At 44.2% G+C, this 15,400-nt stretch overlaps 1 protein-coding gene across 1 annotated transcript in view; it reads left to right on the top strand.

The window, feature by feature from the left end:
- FANCB (FA complementation group B) overlaps positions 1-12,108 on the top strand; it is a 52,187-nt gene extending 40,079 nt beyond the window's left edge. The window contains exon 11 of the mRNA XM_075175863.1: positions 10,822-12,108. The gene's annotated coding sequence lies outside the window, so the exon portion shown is untranslated. The remainder of the gene's footprint in view (positions 1-10,821) is intronic.
- The last annotated feature ends 3,292 nt before the right edge of the window (positions 12,109-15,400 follow it).

Below are 15,400 nucleotides of genomic sequence, written 5' to 3' on the forward strand. Positions count from 1 at the left end.
TAGAAAAAATATTTCCCATTCCCCCAGTGCCAGCACATACAGAACACGTATGACTGCTGTAGTGACACTGTCTCTCTTGAATGTGATTTAACTTATGGTGTTTCATACATGCAGCAATAAACAATGTACTGACTGTATTATTTGACTGAACTCACAAACCTTCACTTTAATTGTATTTTAAGATATTTTTTGACATTTGAGATATAGTTTAATTATGAAGGTTAGGAGCAGCTCCACAGGCAGGGTTAAAATGAATTTTGTACTCAAAAAGTTTCATTTTCTTAGTATGTGCCCTTCTCAAATGACATCAATTGCATTTTCTAAGGCTTTACAAATTAAACATACTGATTAGAAATTAAAATTAATTCATATTAGTATGCCAGAGCACGTAACAACCGATTTTTTTGTGTGCGGCCTTTATCTCCCTAGTAAAAGCACACAGTGTTATCTCTTGCTTTGTACATGGCAGCAACATTATGAAGGAGCTGCCTCTTCCCCTTCCCCCCTGCTGAACTCAAAACGACTGTGTTTACTCGCAAAACATGAAGGCTGTGAGCTACACAAACCCTGCTGCATTACCCGGTCTCTGAAACGCTGAACCAAAGCCGCGCCAGAGGAGTTATAAAGCATTTCGAGCGCCGACCTGCTATTTGACTGCACAGCACAGAGGTACACCTCACACCTGTGGAAGCCTTATGCCAGTATTAATTTCTGTATGAATGCCCTTTGGAAGGAGCAGTGGTCATCTGCAGCTGCTCTTCCTCATAACTGACTGTCCCTCAGCCACCAGAGATGGTTGGTCACTGTAGTTTGCTAAAACAGCTCTGCAGAGGACATTTCCCCAAACGCCTGCCTCTGCGCTCAGCAGAGATGAGGCCACGCAGCCCTAAGCGGGGGCCATTTCCAGGAGCACATCTCCAGTGCCATTCTTGGGTCATGGCTAAAGAAAAGCCTCTGTAAGGGCTTGTACGTACAACCAGCCTTTCATGTGCAACAGATAAACTTGCAAAAGAAAAGGCTGGTGAGGGGGAGATGGGCGAGAGCCGATTAGCCTGCTGCGGCTGCGACCACCAGGCTGACCCCACAGCCAAATCTGCCAGACCAGACTCCCATGGGGATGCCACCTCCAGGTCACCCTGGGGCCTTTCGTTGCTCTCCAGGAGGCTGAGCAATCTATTCTAACATCACAAGGAATAAGAGGTTGCCTCTTGCGAAAAAGAACAATTTTTCATGGAAGATAATTTTCAAATGCAGAAATAATAAGGTCAAAACCAAGTGTTGATCCAAAACAGTTTTTGAAAATCACGAGATACTTGCTGTATCTCCTCCGGAGAAGAAGAAAACGGGAAAGAAACATTAGGCTGTGGAAGTATGGGATGTGTACAGGGGAAGTTGAGAGGTGGTATGGTTTAACAGAAAGCTGTTTGGCAGGAGTGGTGCTATAAAGCCCAACGTTGTCACGAGTTGCTCCAGGAAACCAGGCAGCTGTCTGTCCAGGGAGTCTTGTGGTTCCTGTTTCTTCAGCATTGATTTGAAATGCATGTTCTGGTTATTTCTTTTTAATGTTTTCCCCTCAAGGTGTCACTGCAGGGTAGACTTAAGGTTATTTACAAGCGCCAGCTGTGTGTTATCATTCCTAAAAGTGTTTGCCTTTCATTGAAATGCAACCTTAACTACAAACACCTTGGGTAAATAAAGTATAGTTTGACGATAATGCAACATCTCCATATAATGTCAGTCTCCCTTAAGTTACTCTTCTTCACTTTTTCGTCTTTTCTCCATCTTTGTGTAGCTCACCTGGGAAGAGGAAGAGTTGTGAATGGCTAAGGCATTGGGTCTAAGCCCATTGAAAAGCAGCTCTCTTGCTGGTACTAGAGAAATGCTGATCTGGGATGCCACATGTCCTTCCCGTCCCTGCAGTAAGGCTGCTACCCGCACTAGCATACTATGGACAGCTTTAGTTTCAGAGCCTTTTAGTTTTCTGTGCAAGTCTTGAATCCAAGAGGCTGTCAGCAGTGGCTGACTCTTTACCTGGGGTCTCAGGTGGTCAAAGGCTTAGGGAGAACAACACACTCTTACTTCAGGTGCTTGCCTCTCTGTTGAACAGGAATTGAGGCAAACTCCTTTTTTATTATTTACTTCCAAATTGGTAGGAGCCTTCAGTAGGCTATGAGAGGAAAAATCAATTATTCCATTGGCAGTAGGAGAAATAAAGCCTTATACTCCTAAGCCTTCCCTACGTTACAGTAATCCCAGTTGCCTGGTCTAGCCCCTGTGACACCTCCATCTGAGGGCAAGATACATGCCAGTTGGACAAATGTGCTGATCGTTCAGCCAGCAGTTGTTAAAAAGAATGTGTAACACCTGAAATCTGCCTATCTTTCTGTCAGGGAGATGAAGGGATTAATGAAGGGATTAATTATTTTAATTTTTTTTTTTTCCCAGGGATCTTGGTTTTCATATATATCTTGCAGGGTGTTTCAAACATGTACCTTACATTTGGTTGCAGTTAGCCAGAGAGCTCAAAAGTGATCATTCATAGACATTGTTTTCTTAGGACACCACGCTACTGGTTAAAAAATAGTCAGTAGATGAGCTAGGGAAGTTTCTTCTACTGTGACTTGGATCCTGCAAGATCACTCATCTACTTGCTTATGCACAGGTTGCAGAGATGAGTGAGAAGATGTAACTGCTTATTTAAGCATCCTCTATAAAGGAGTTAGTACCCTCTACAGGTATGGAAGTGAATGGGGAGTCTACTAGTACTTGGGTTGGTTCCTGCTCTGCTCCCTGGTTATTCTGTGTCCTATATGTAATGCACGCAGCTGCTAGTGACAAGTGTCTTCATCACAGATGGTGCTTGCAAATAATGTTCATCTCAGTCTTAGTATATACTGTGATGGAGCTGATGAGCCATGGAAACTGGCCCATCTTCTTAGCCTGGAGTGCTTTATGCACGTCAAGTTCGATTGTGTCTCTCTGGGAGAAGATAGCTACTCACTGGTGGTCCTCATTCCACTTCTGTCTTGTAGACATTTTGACTGCAGGCTTGCTTGACTTTTTTGTTCCGTCCCATCTGCTTAACCAAGTACTTGATCAAGCATCCCTAAGATGGAAAGTAAGCACGCAATGAGAGTCAGCAGGCGGAGTCTGGCTTCTACCTCTCCTCTTCCCCAGTTGCATTTTGTCTTGTGCTCTTCAGGTCTTTCGTGTGACATTTTCCTATTGTTGAAAATAATAACATAGTAACATCGCTGCTTTTGCTGTTAGTAGTAGAGCATCAGAGCTACCTCTCAGAAAACTGATTGGGTCAATAGTGGGTAGTTTGGGGAGAATCTGAATTAAAGCACGCCTGGCTGACAGAGAGAGATATGCAATTAGGGGCCATTAAGCTGAGCGTCCCTACTTGTGATGCAGTTGTGATGATGTTTTAAGCCAGCCTCTGCAATGTAATTACATTCACTGACTATATTAAGAGGGTGTTATGAGGGTGATAATTTAATCACTCAAAAGTTAGAAAATACCAGCATATAGGTTATCTCTGTGATCCAAAGTGCACATTATACAAGTCTCCAATTACTTTCTTTTAAATATATTTTTTAAATCCCCTTCAGAACATGAAATCTAAACACAAGAGCAGGACTTGGAGGCTAGTGTGGGCTGAAATCTTCCTTGTGGCTGCTATCCTAGCTTGTAGGGTGTACACGGTTAATGAGAACTCGCTCACGCCCCCAGTTCACACCCCTGTCAGCTTTCAGATACCTCCAGCCACCTCTTTCCTTACCCTCTGCTGCTGCTCTCTAAAATAACATTGCTCTTTTCCAGCAGGACTGTAGTGCACTGAGTCCAACAGCCTATTTACAGAAATTGTCTCCAACCTGCAGATTTCTATTTTAATGGACCCGCATCAGGATTTCTCACTCCTGCCTTTATGTGTGCAGGCACCCTCTGTGGCAGGTGGACTTCAGAGTCATCATTTAACACTGGGCTTTTGTGAGATTTGGTCGCTGTTTAGTAAAAGGATAGAAATGAAGCGTGGAAGTCCCATGGTGTGCAGAGCCTGGGGCCCGGGCTTGCCCAGAGTGACAAGTCTAGAAGGGCAGTCACCACAAGACCAAGAGGAAGGCAATGTGCAAATCATTCAGAGAAAAAATCATCAGAGATTACTACCCCTGAACCCACAAAGGTTATGTCTACGTTGCAGCCACTGATGTGATTTCTATATATGCTGGCATACCCGAGTAGGCTTAACCTCACTAATTCAATAATAATAGCAAGTTCAAGCAATTCAATATCAGTACAAGCTCAATCACAGTAACAACAGCAGTGAAGATATAACAACACAAACTTCATCTCCATGCTGTTTCCCAGGCAGCCAGGGTCTCAGATGACCTGGACAGCTTGAAGATACCAAGGCATAGGTTTCAGTGCATTGTTATTATCACATCTATCAACTAAATTAAAGCTAGCTCATATGTGCACTACCATGCATACCTAGGATTTTATCACAGGTATAAGAAACAGCATGATTTAAGAGTGGCGTATACAGTTTACCTGCCCCTGACTATGGTTATGGCAAATCAAATGTGAACACTGCTAATCCATTAGACAAGTTGTGATTTAATTTCTTCAAGCACAGCTAAGTGCCAGATTTCAGTAAGATACAACTATGTGAAAAATTTGAGGGGTCTATGCCATTGCTTTGTCAAGCTCATTAGAGCTAACCACTATGAAGTTACTCTCTCTGAATTTAAAACAAAAAACCAAAAAAAACCTAAAAATGTTCCTTTGGAAACAGGAAAAACATCCTAACCAGTGAAAACTTGATATATCTCTGGAGAGAAACTGTGTTGTATTTTTAAATAAAGTCCCACAGAGCAGCCCAGACTTAGACCACAGGGATACAAAGTAAGAATGCTTTTTCATTTCAGAAAATAAAGGTAGACCACTGAGTTACTCAGACCTGTTCAGCTCTTCAGCATTCATCAAGCTGCAAATGTTGAGGTTCAGAGAACACAGCAGTCACCTTGTAGTCTAGGATGTATAATTGCTCTATCCAATTTTATTTGCCCTACTTAATGCAGTATGTCAATTTATGACATATTGATTCAACTTATAGAAGTAATTTTTTTTTCCCAGTTCATTTAAATTATAGTTTAGGCTGAACATGCTTGAAGGAGATGTCTATAAATTATGTCAGCTTTCAGTAAGTCTACAATCAAAAATACAATTTAAATCAAAAGTGCTAACTAATTTTGTTTAATTATTGATTTAAGCCTACTCTGCTTCTGGAAAATGTAATTACCAAAGTTGAATTTGGCCAGATCCACAGAAGATTATATGGATTCAAGTGGTAAAGGAAAGAATTCAGTCTCCTAGATCAATGATGGAAATGTGTTCTTTGGTAGTGGTTCCAGAGAAGAAGTCCAGTGTTTCAGAGTGTCTGTCAGCCATTCCCCAGAGGACAGCAAGTGTCAGTGAGTTTCTGGGTTCTTTCCAATGGTATCTCATTGTGGTGGTGCATTTTCCCCCCCCTCTTAGGCCGCTTGTTGATGTCAGAAATTTCCGTGAGACCCCGGCCTTGGTGTATTGAAGTCTGGCGGTTGAGCGCTCCTTGACCGTGTCAGGAATTCTGCACAGCTGAGTCTGGGAACGGACCCCCACTGCCTGGCCCAGGTGTCCAGTAGAACAACACTGAAACCTTGAGAACTTTTTATTAATTATCACTTGAGACTGCAGCCAAGATGGAAATTTACGGATGACTAAAGCCAACCACCCTGCGAACCTATAAATGGTGGTCCTAAGTGAGGCCCTTTGAGCTCTCCGGGACCGCAGCGGGCTGCGCCCAGCATCTCCCTCTGAGCGGGACGCCTCTCAGAGCTCGCGACCTCTTGGGTCTGCGATATTTGGAGGCCTGTCATCCGACGGGACCTGGGATGAAACTTTTCACTCCTCGAGGCTCACCTCGAGCCTCACTCGTTGACAAATGCCGAGACATTTTACGTGAATATTTCTTCACCGAACTCGAGGGGAATTTTTAAGAGGTATAACTTTTGTATATTTATGTATATATATTTCTGTCTGTGTGTATGTGTAGACTAACAGTAAGCATAATCTGTAATTAAGTCATGATTGTAGTAAACTCTACTTACACTTACTTCATAAATATTAAATTAGTTAGTGATTAAGCGCTGCTAAAGTTGGTTAATGATTAGTTGACGATTAAGTGCTGCTAAAACTGTGCATGAACCCTAGACTGCTGCTAAACACGTATAGTCCCTAAGATATAAACATAGAGACATTAGACATTATAACAGGATTTTTCTTTATATGTTTCATCTGTGTAATAGAGTGAACCTTGCCATCGAATTCTGTTAAGTTGTACCTTTATAAATCTCTGTTAAAATCACTTTCTGCTAATACATTTGATGCTGATTCTTTAAGTGGCCTCTAAACTACTCATTCGCGACACATCAAAATACTGACCAGAGTGATGCTGTTTGAATGAAAAGGAGGTCAGATTAGGTATCGAGCTGAAATGAAAGTCTGCATATTAATGCCTTTTTACACAAATTATACATTCCTGACTGCATATTTGTCACCCCCAGAGTCTGTTCTACTTTTCCTGTATACCCCAATGTGAACTCCAGCAGAAGGACAGGAGGGGTCTTCTCAGGAGGCTCTCGGGGAGGGTCACTCCTGGAAGCATCTCTGCCAGCCTTAAACCTGTGAAGCAGAGAAAGACAGAGTCCCAGGCCCTGGCACCAGAAGAGGCCTTAAATGAGGATCACAGTTTAAATTGTGGTTATTCAAATGATTCCTGCATGTTGCCCAAGAAGGAGGCGACCCCCTGAGACTTTATATACTTGAGAACCAACCAGGTCCTTGGGGGGGGGTGGAGTTTCATCAAGTTGCTCCCACCCATAGGGTTTCCTGTGAGATGATTTTGCTAGACCAGCAGGTTAAAAAGTTTTAAAACAAAAGTTTTTAATGTAACCTTTTTGGACTATCAAAACATGAATTCAGTTGTCTTTAATGAATGCCATAGTACTCTTGAAGGTTAAATTTATTACTCCTAAAAGGTTTCAGTGCTGATCAAATAAAAATCTTTTGCTGATACATTCCTGAAGGATAACACTAGGTTTGTAGGAGGATTTGAAAGATTATGTGAGGGATTGTGAAACAATTTCAGGATAACCTCAAATACGTGTTTTTGAATGACAGCAGCCTCAGTGCAGAAACCACGGCGGGATGCTTTCCTTTCATTACAAATCTTCAGCTCGCTTTCTATCAGGAAAATGGGAGTCTCCAAAGGGTTTCTCTTTCCCAAATAATTTAGGTATGCTCGCAATCCTCCCTCCGATAGAAGCTCTCTGTTTTCCACTTGTTTACACTGCTGAGTAATTAATGGGTTGAGAAGTAAGTTGAGGCTGGAAAGGAACTCAGCTGCACTTGCTTTCCTCTGTCTGCTCAGCTCGCCCGACCTTTGCCAATCTCAACAATCTTTTTGGCAGGGCAGCAAGAAGATCAGGAATCTTTGGACAAGGATTTGAAGGTCGGCCAGGAGAATTAGACTGGGAGCGAATGTCAGGCTGCAGGGATTATTTGCTGCTAAAGGAAGGCTCGTATTTATTCAAGATTGACTGACAAACCCCGTGCTCCTTGCAAAGTCAGGAAGCTGCAGTATGGTTGGTTTTTTTTCAAGGCTGTATGTTTGACAGCCTTTCCCTCTGTAAACCCTTGCCTCACGTAGCAGCTACAGGAAAGAGATTCCTGTGAGGAGCTGAGATGAAGTTGATGCATCTCTGCCGGGATTTCCCTGCAATCGAAAGCAAATCCGAGCTATTGCCCCGTTTGGTCGGCAGCAGGGGAAGATGTCCCTGCTCGCCAGGCACCTCGTGTTATCTCCCTCCAAGCTCTCAGCCAAGAGGAAACAGCTTGCAGCCCATGTGGCACTTCAGCGTGAGCAGTAAACATCACATTAATGTTTGTAGGAACCCAATGATCTGTCACTGTGGGTTTGGCAGGGCTGCCTGAACTGCCCCGGCATCTGCGACCACACGGCAAGGCAGCTGGGAGCACTTAGGGACAGCTTGCCCCTGCCCCTTGGGGCTGCACGGGCTCGGGGAGGGGGAGCAGGGGGGATCGCCCATGGCCAAGCCGTCTCTGCACCCACCTTGCGAAGGAAAGCCAAAACTTCAATAAGCAGCAGCCCCCGTGAGCTCAGCCCTGCCCTGGCCCAGGGAAGCTTGGAGCAAAAGGCGGGGATGTTGCCATTACCCAGTGTGCACCCATGGGCCGTGACAGTGAGGAGGAGCAGGGGGAGACCGGGCAGGTCCTACCTAGCCATGGCTTGGCTCCCCGAAGCTCAGCAGAGACTAGAAGTCATAGAATCACAGAATCAGAGAATCATTTAGGTTGGAAAAGACCTTTAAGATCATCAAGTCCAACCGTTAACCTAGCACTGCCAAGTCCACCACTAAACCATGTCCCTAAGCACCACATCTACATGTCTTTTAAATACCTCCAGGGATGGTGACTCAACTACTTCCCTGGGCGCCTGTTCCAATGCTTGACAACCCTTTTGGTGAAGAAATTTTTCCTAATACCCAATCTAAATGTCCCCTGGCGCAACTTGAGGCCATTTCCTCTTGTCCTGTCGCTTGTTACTTGGGAAAAGAGACAGACACCCACCTCACTACAACCTCCTTTCAGGTAGTTGTAGAGCACGATAAGGTCTCCTCCAGACTAAACAACCCCAGTTCCCTCAGCCGCTCCTCATAAGACCCGTAAGTCCCTCCTGGCACTCCAGAAACTCAGTCTCTGTAAAGCTGCTCTGTGGTTGTAGCCTCATAAAAATACATGCTTTTACCCTTTTGCTATTTATTCATTACTGCCATTCTTTCCTTAAAATAGGGACTCAAAGTCTTGCACAGGCACGTAGGCTGGAAAGCTCTTCAGTTCGACCATAACCAGGATAAGGATATCTGCAGGGAAGGGCTGACTGGGGCAGTCCCTGCTGTGTGGTTCCCCTGTGTTGTGGGTGCTGAGGAAACCTCAGTCGTTTCACAAGCAAGGTGGTGCTATCAGGAGGTTTCACTTTCCCCAGGGGGAAGCTCATACACCCACCTGCACAAAGCCCCCGGCCTGCCCTATGCTGACACCAGTACGTGCTGTTAGAAAAAGCAGGGGCCTGAAACACTGGAAAAGTGCAGAAAATGGTGAATGTGGAGAATTGTGGTAGAACACCTCATGGCTCCTGCTAGAAGATGCTGGAATTGATGTGACAAACACATATGTATGCATAGCTCCAGTCAAAGGACATAACCGAGATCTACATCCCGCTGTGTGGGAGACTGACTTACTTTTTTGAATATTGATAGTCTTTTGAAAGCATCTGCTGAAAACAATACAGGAACAATGGGGAAGAGATGTGTTGTCTGGGAAGATTTGGGTGTTCTTTTTTAATCTTCTGGCTCTGAGATATGTAGGTAATGTTAATGTGGTGGAACGACCTTTTGGACTTGCCTTTTTGCTAGGATGCTTTTCTTAGAAAAATGTCTGACAGGCATCTTTTCCAGTTTTTCTTGTTCCTGTTATGGCAACTTCTAGAGTCCTTTAAAATTTTCCCACTGCAGAGATGCAAGGTGTGACCCACCATGTCCCCAGGGGTTTTGGGCTCAGAGGTCTGCTCAGAAACTACTCTTTGCGAGAAAAAAACAAAGGAGGGAGTTACAAATCAATGACTGGGAAAAACTCCAAGTGAAAGAAGTAGTTTGACGATAATATTTAAGGCTGAGACTTCCAAAATCACTTAATGATTTTGAGTGCCTCACTTCTTGGGTATTCCATCAGAAAAGTCCTTGGAGGGCTTACGCTCAGAGAATAAGTGCTTGGCATTTCCTGAACATTATGTCTCTGTTAACATATTTCAAGTGGTACATGAAGAAAGGGAGCTATTGAAAAATCACAAGGCCAAGATGTTCTTTAGTGACTTAAAACGGTCAGACAAAACATATTGTCATGCTGAGACACAGCTCTTCAAGGATTTTGAACGTTTTTTTCTTTCTCTAAAGGAGACATTAAATAATAGTATATCTGAAATCTTATACTGCACTTGAATTGTGTCATGAAAGATAGAATTCATATTTGATATTAATGAAGCAGGTGAAACGTGAAATGATATTTCTTTAATCTTTAATGAAATTTCTGGTTTTAGCATTTAGCTCGTCTGTTCAATGACACAGAAGAGCTAATAATATCACTGTTTTTGAAGGATTCACTCACTACAGGCAACCTGATTTTCTGAATCTGTAGGAGACTGTTTAGGTGCTCCAAACATGCATGAAAATAATAATAATAAAAAAAAAATCCCGCGTCCTTGAAGCCCAGTGAGCAGAGTTGGAAAGGTATAATTAAAAAAGAAAAAAAATTTCCCAATAAACAACCACCCTGGTAGAGGCACACAGTAGTTTAGAAAATAACAGTCCTCCAGGAATTAGCAGAGGAAGGGCGTGTCAGGACGTCTTCAACTGAGCATGCTCTATAGCTTGGATCAATGCCTGTACATTCAACACTGAAAAGTTGAATGTGCTTTCTGTAGCAAACCGTTTCTTTGCTGAACGACTTTATTGATTTAAAATTTAATAATTGGTTTTGTAAAACCCCATGAAATGGGAAAAGTTACTAACGAAGCTGCAAATTTTTGTGGGGAGAGACTGAATTTTTCTCATGAGGATGTATAAACGAAAAAATACTGTGCATGACAAAAAGTTTTCTATCAGTTTGTCTGTTGATGCTTGCCTCTTAATTTCTCTCCAGGTCATAGCTGCTTATCCTTCACCAGATGGCCGTCCCAGGGCAGGGCATCAGGAAGAGCCTCTTGACTGAAGAGTGAGACAGAGCAGAAGCAAGAAGAGGTCCCGGGTGGGGTGCAGGGGAAGCTCCCATGGCTGCACCTCCTGAGTGCTCACCGTGGGCAGTGGCCAGGAAACAGGGAGTTACTGAGGCAAAGACAAACATACAGCTTCTTACAGTTCCCCAAAATCCCTCCCACAGACCCCTTCCAGCCTCCACACTCACTGATACACACCCAGCGTCCCCTCTCCAGCCCAGCCTCTTTGGGGCCAAAGTAGATTATGCAATCTCTTAAGGTCATTCCCACCCTGATTTTCCATTACTTCAGCCTAGAATTTTCCTGTTTTCTTTTTTTTTTTTTTTCTGAGGGACAGTGCTGACCTTCTTAAAACAGAGGAACATTGGAGTAGTGTCCGATAGATGCAGTTAAGCTTCCAAAAATCAGAGATGCTCTCCAGTACCCATTAAAGCTATCTGGTAATGGAGCTAATATAAACCTTGGCCATTCTCCCAGCTGACTGTCCTAATAATAGAAATGCCCCTTTGAGTGAGTAGCTGATACCGGGGATCTGCCAGGTGATTTCCATTAAAAAGAGCAATTGGTGACAATATCCTTGGTGGAGTCCTGCTTGTCTTCCTCAGAGCACCACTGGGATGAGCAAGAGGAGGCCCTTTCTCCACTCCCTGTTTTCAGATCTCCTTTTGTCATTAGCACTTTCCTGAAGTCTCTGCTCTTTTTGAGGTCTCTCCAAAACACGCTTCTCTTTGCTTTCCAGTTACACTTTTTTTGCACACATAACTCTGCAAAAAAATTCACCCTCTCGCCCTTGCACCAGCTTGTAGGGAACTTCCCAAGCCTGCGTGGCTGAGCTGGGGACCAGCATTGTGTGTGGTTTGGTGTTGGAGGGTGGGTTTTTCCTCCCTCTGTCTTATTTTACAGAGCACCTGGCTCACTTCTTCCATCCAGCCTGAAGGGACAATAGCTAGGGAAGCCAGGAGGACAGCTTCAAGTTGCTGTAAACTTGTAAACCCACCAAGTTGCAGCGGCCAGAGGCAAGATGTGCATGAGGTAGTCGCAAAAGCCACCGGTGTGTAACCACGTGGCCATTTAAGCGCAGCTTGAAAACACCAGTGTGAACGTTAGGGCTTGGGCAACCTCGAAGAGACAATTTGACCAAGCTGTGATGATGAGATTAACCCACTTGTAAAGTAGCCTCATCTTGGACTGCTCCAAGGACCAACATTGCTCATAGCTTAATCTAGATGCCCCCCAACCTGTCTGTTGCTGCAAGGCAGGACCCCCAGGAGGTTGGGGTTGCTTTCCCAGGCACCGGTGCCATGGGGACCCTCTCCAGCTGCAGATGGGGCTTTTGATGTCCTTCTGCATTGTTGTGGCTCTTCTGCCAGGCACAGGGAGAGGTTGAGGAGCTCTCCCCAGGCCTCTTAGTTCATGTTTCCCTTCTGATACATTAACATCAGTTTGTATTTTAATTTGCAGAAAAGATGTACTTCAGTAGTACCGAGAATCACATTTTCTGCTAAAGTCTTCAGATGCGACTGAGAAACCTTATCAGACCGGGCAGAGTGTCTGCTCAGCAAGACTCACTGCAGGTATATCTGAGTGCTGCCATTTGCAGGATGTCTGAGCCATGCCTTAGCTATTTCAGATACATGTATTTAATCCATGGCAGCATATTAGCAGATTAGGCTTATATTAATCAGGCTGAAGATAACTTTTGGACCTTTTCCACAACTAGGTCAGAGATAAAAAACGTAGATATTGTTCTGTGCTACACCACCAGCAAACACTGGGTAGGAGGCAAAATTTTCAGGGACATCAGCCAAAGAAATAATGTAATAAGATTAAGGGAAGCAAAGTGAAAGGGGGGGGGGGGGGTGTATCTGCATGTGTGTGCACAAATGCAATTCAAGCTTTTCAATTTGCAGAAACCATTAATTTCCAGTGAAATTTTCTCTGCTGTTATAGTAGCAAATATGCAAATTCTCTCTATGCTAAAATATGCTCCTTTATTTCCTTAGTGTCATAAAATCAGTCCTGCCCACTGATATTAATACAGAAAGCTACAGCTAGAATAACAACACAGCTGTTCAAAACCAAGGAAAATTCCCCACATGTCAGGAACGGGCCTTACGTTTTGAGGCTTGGTGGTGCCTGCAATAAGTCAGCAAATGCATGGGAATTAGTTCCTTTAAAAATAGAATAGATCACATTTAGGATGTCTAATGTAAAATGTGACTGTGGATATTAATGGGGCACTTCTTTTCTGCAAATTAAAAACCGAGCTAATGTTAATAAATCAAAGGAAACATTAAAATGCTCTTTAGCCCCTACCAGTGTCCCTTGGAAAAGGCCTCTGAAGCACTATCATACACAGAGATTCTGATGAGAGGAAAATTTGATTGAAATTCTAAACTATGTTTAGCAAATCCTTCATTTTTGTGCTCACTTACTGCACTTGCAACACCAGAAGGGTCAGTGATGAAACCTCTCATTATGGTAACTCAAGGAAACAAAGTCACTGGGCTTCAAAGTGAAAAGCAAATGTGCCATAACAAAAGACGGCTGAGATGCGGGCTGAGATCTTGCCCATATTGAAGGTTTCACCATCAACTTGTAATGGCCCAGATTACATCCAAGGTCAGCATAAAAGTTTCTCTTGGTTTTCACTTGAGCTACTATTAGGAAAAAAAAAAGTCAAGAAAGATGCCTTTTTTTTTTTTTTTGCTTTGCTCCTTTCATGGGTTAGTGGAAGATTCTGCTATTCTTTCAGGAAGAGAAGATGCTTTCAGGGCCATATTACAATGAATGTAATACACATGGAAGGGGAACCCAATTTTCCTGCAGCAGGCAGATCTTTCGGCTCTTGTTTTTTAAGCTAATGGCTCAGTAGCAGCCCTGCTGTTCACCCCTCCTCTGAAGAGCATCTTTGGCAATCCCTGTTAGGAACCACTGATGATGTCCCACGTCTCTCCCAGAGGACAGAGTTCATTAGCTTATTATAGGAAAAACGTGCTCACTCTCCTTTTCTAAAGGTTAATTGACATCATTGACATTTGTCCATGCTGCTCTTGTTGGTCTCCCCCAAAAGCAGCCATACACATCTCCCCTTCACACTCCAAGCAATGGCTAAGAGGACATCTCTAACCACAGAATGGCAGCCTTCTTCATTTCCAGACTCTTATGCCTCTTCATAACATCTCTGCCTGACAATGGAGAGAGAGGAGGAGGTAGTATCTCCAGTGTGAAATAAATGACTAGTGCTCTCATTTTCTCACTGGAAATACCTGCGAAAGACTCCAGTTCCACATGCAACATTACAATTTCTTCCTGTTTGGAGCATATGCCCTATCAAGTGTTTTGCAGTAGGGTCTTCATTTTTATTAACAGGGTTGCACCCAGCAGATGAGACTGAAGATATTCTGTAAATACATATTTTAGACTTGACTCTTCTTTGATGAGTTCTCCCCCTTCATGTTAGTCTGATCTGGGGTGGTCTCTGCTCTTGGCCCCACCACTGTCCTGTTCTGTGGCCATCACTGGGCCACTTCCCATCCCTGGGGGTCCCCTTTCCCAATTCCCCTTGGCTGGTCCTGCTCAGGGGCCAGGCTTGCAGAGCAGCCCAAGATGGTGCGTGCGTTGGCTGGCTCATTCCCGCATCTCCCCTCTGCCAGTACCCTTGAGCTCCCTCTCTTCTCGCACCAGCTCTTTGTGCTCCTCAAATCCCTCGCTTCACTCTTCTGGCACCTGGCACCTGAGCAATGCTCAGGTTACTGTGGGGACACATCCTCACACGAGGGTCTTTAGCAATGCTGCAAATACCAATAATACACTGGATTTAGTTTCTGCTGCTTTCATTGGCATAGCTCTTTTCTCTTTTTGGACTAAAAGGAAAACAGGGAAGATGTTTTTTGAGTGCTGCTGTGTTTCTCAAACTATTTCTGCAGCCACAACTGCCACCCTATTGAACATCTCAGGGGTGGGATAGGCTGAATGTGCCTCTAAAGAGGTCTCTGAGCAGCACAGGAACCAGGTTCAGCATCCACAAAACATTCAGCTTCAGGATGTGCTGCAGACCTGACCTGGGAGCCTCAGAGGGCTTTCTGGAGAGTGCATGGCAGGTTTGGGCTCTCAGAGGGGCCAGAAAAGGCACCCTTGCACACGTGGTCCTTCTCCTACACCACGCACCAGTGGTGCATCCTCTTTGCTCTGCTCTCGTCTCTCCACTTGAGAACTTTGGGGCGCTGTGTAATGACCATCAAAGCTGTTTTTCAAAGGCACATCCAGATGGCTGTTCTCCGGGGACCCTGTGTGGCAGGCAAAGAGGACTTGCAGCTGAGAGAAGGGAATTCTCTACAGCCGAGGGATAAAAATGGGATTTCCAGACGTGCCCAGAGATGGGCCTGATCCTGCTGCTGTGACATCAAGGGTAGCACTCTGCATCACCTTAGGGAAAATGGATTCATGTCAAAGCAAAAGGAAGATGGAAGTCTGTGAATCCTTCAACCCATCTGTGCAAATGCA

The sequence above is a fragment of the Calonectris borealis genome, chromosome 1, assembly GCF_964195595.1.
Source record: "Calonectris borealis chromosome 1, bCalBor7.hap1.2, whole genome shotgun sequence".
NCBI lineage: Eukaryota > Metazoa > Chordata > Aves > Procellariiformes > Procellariidae > Calonectris > Calonectris borealis.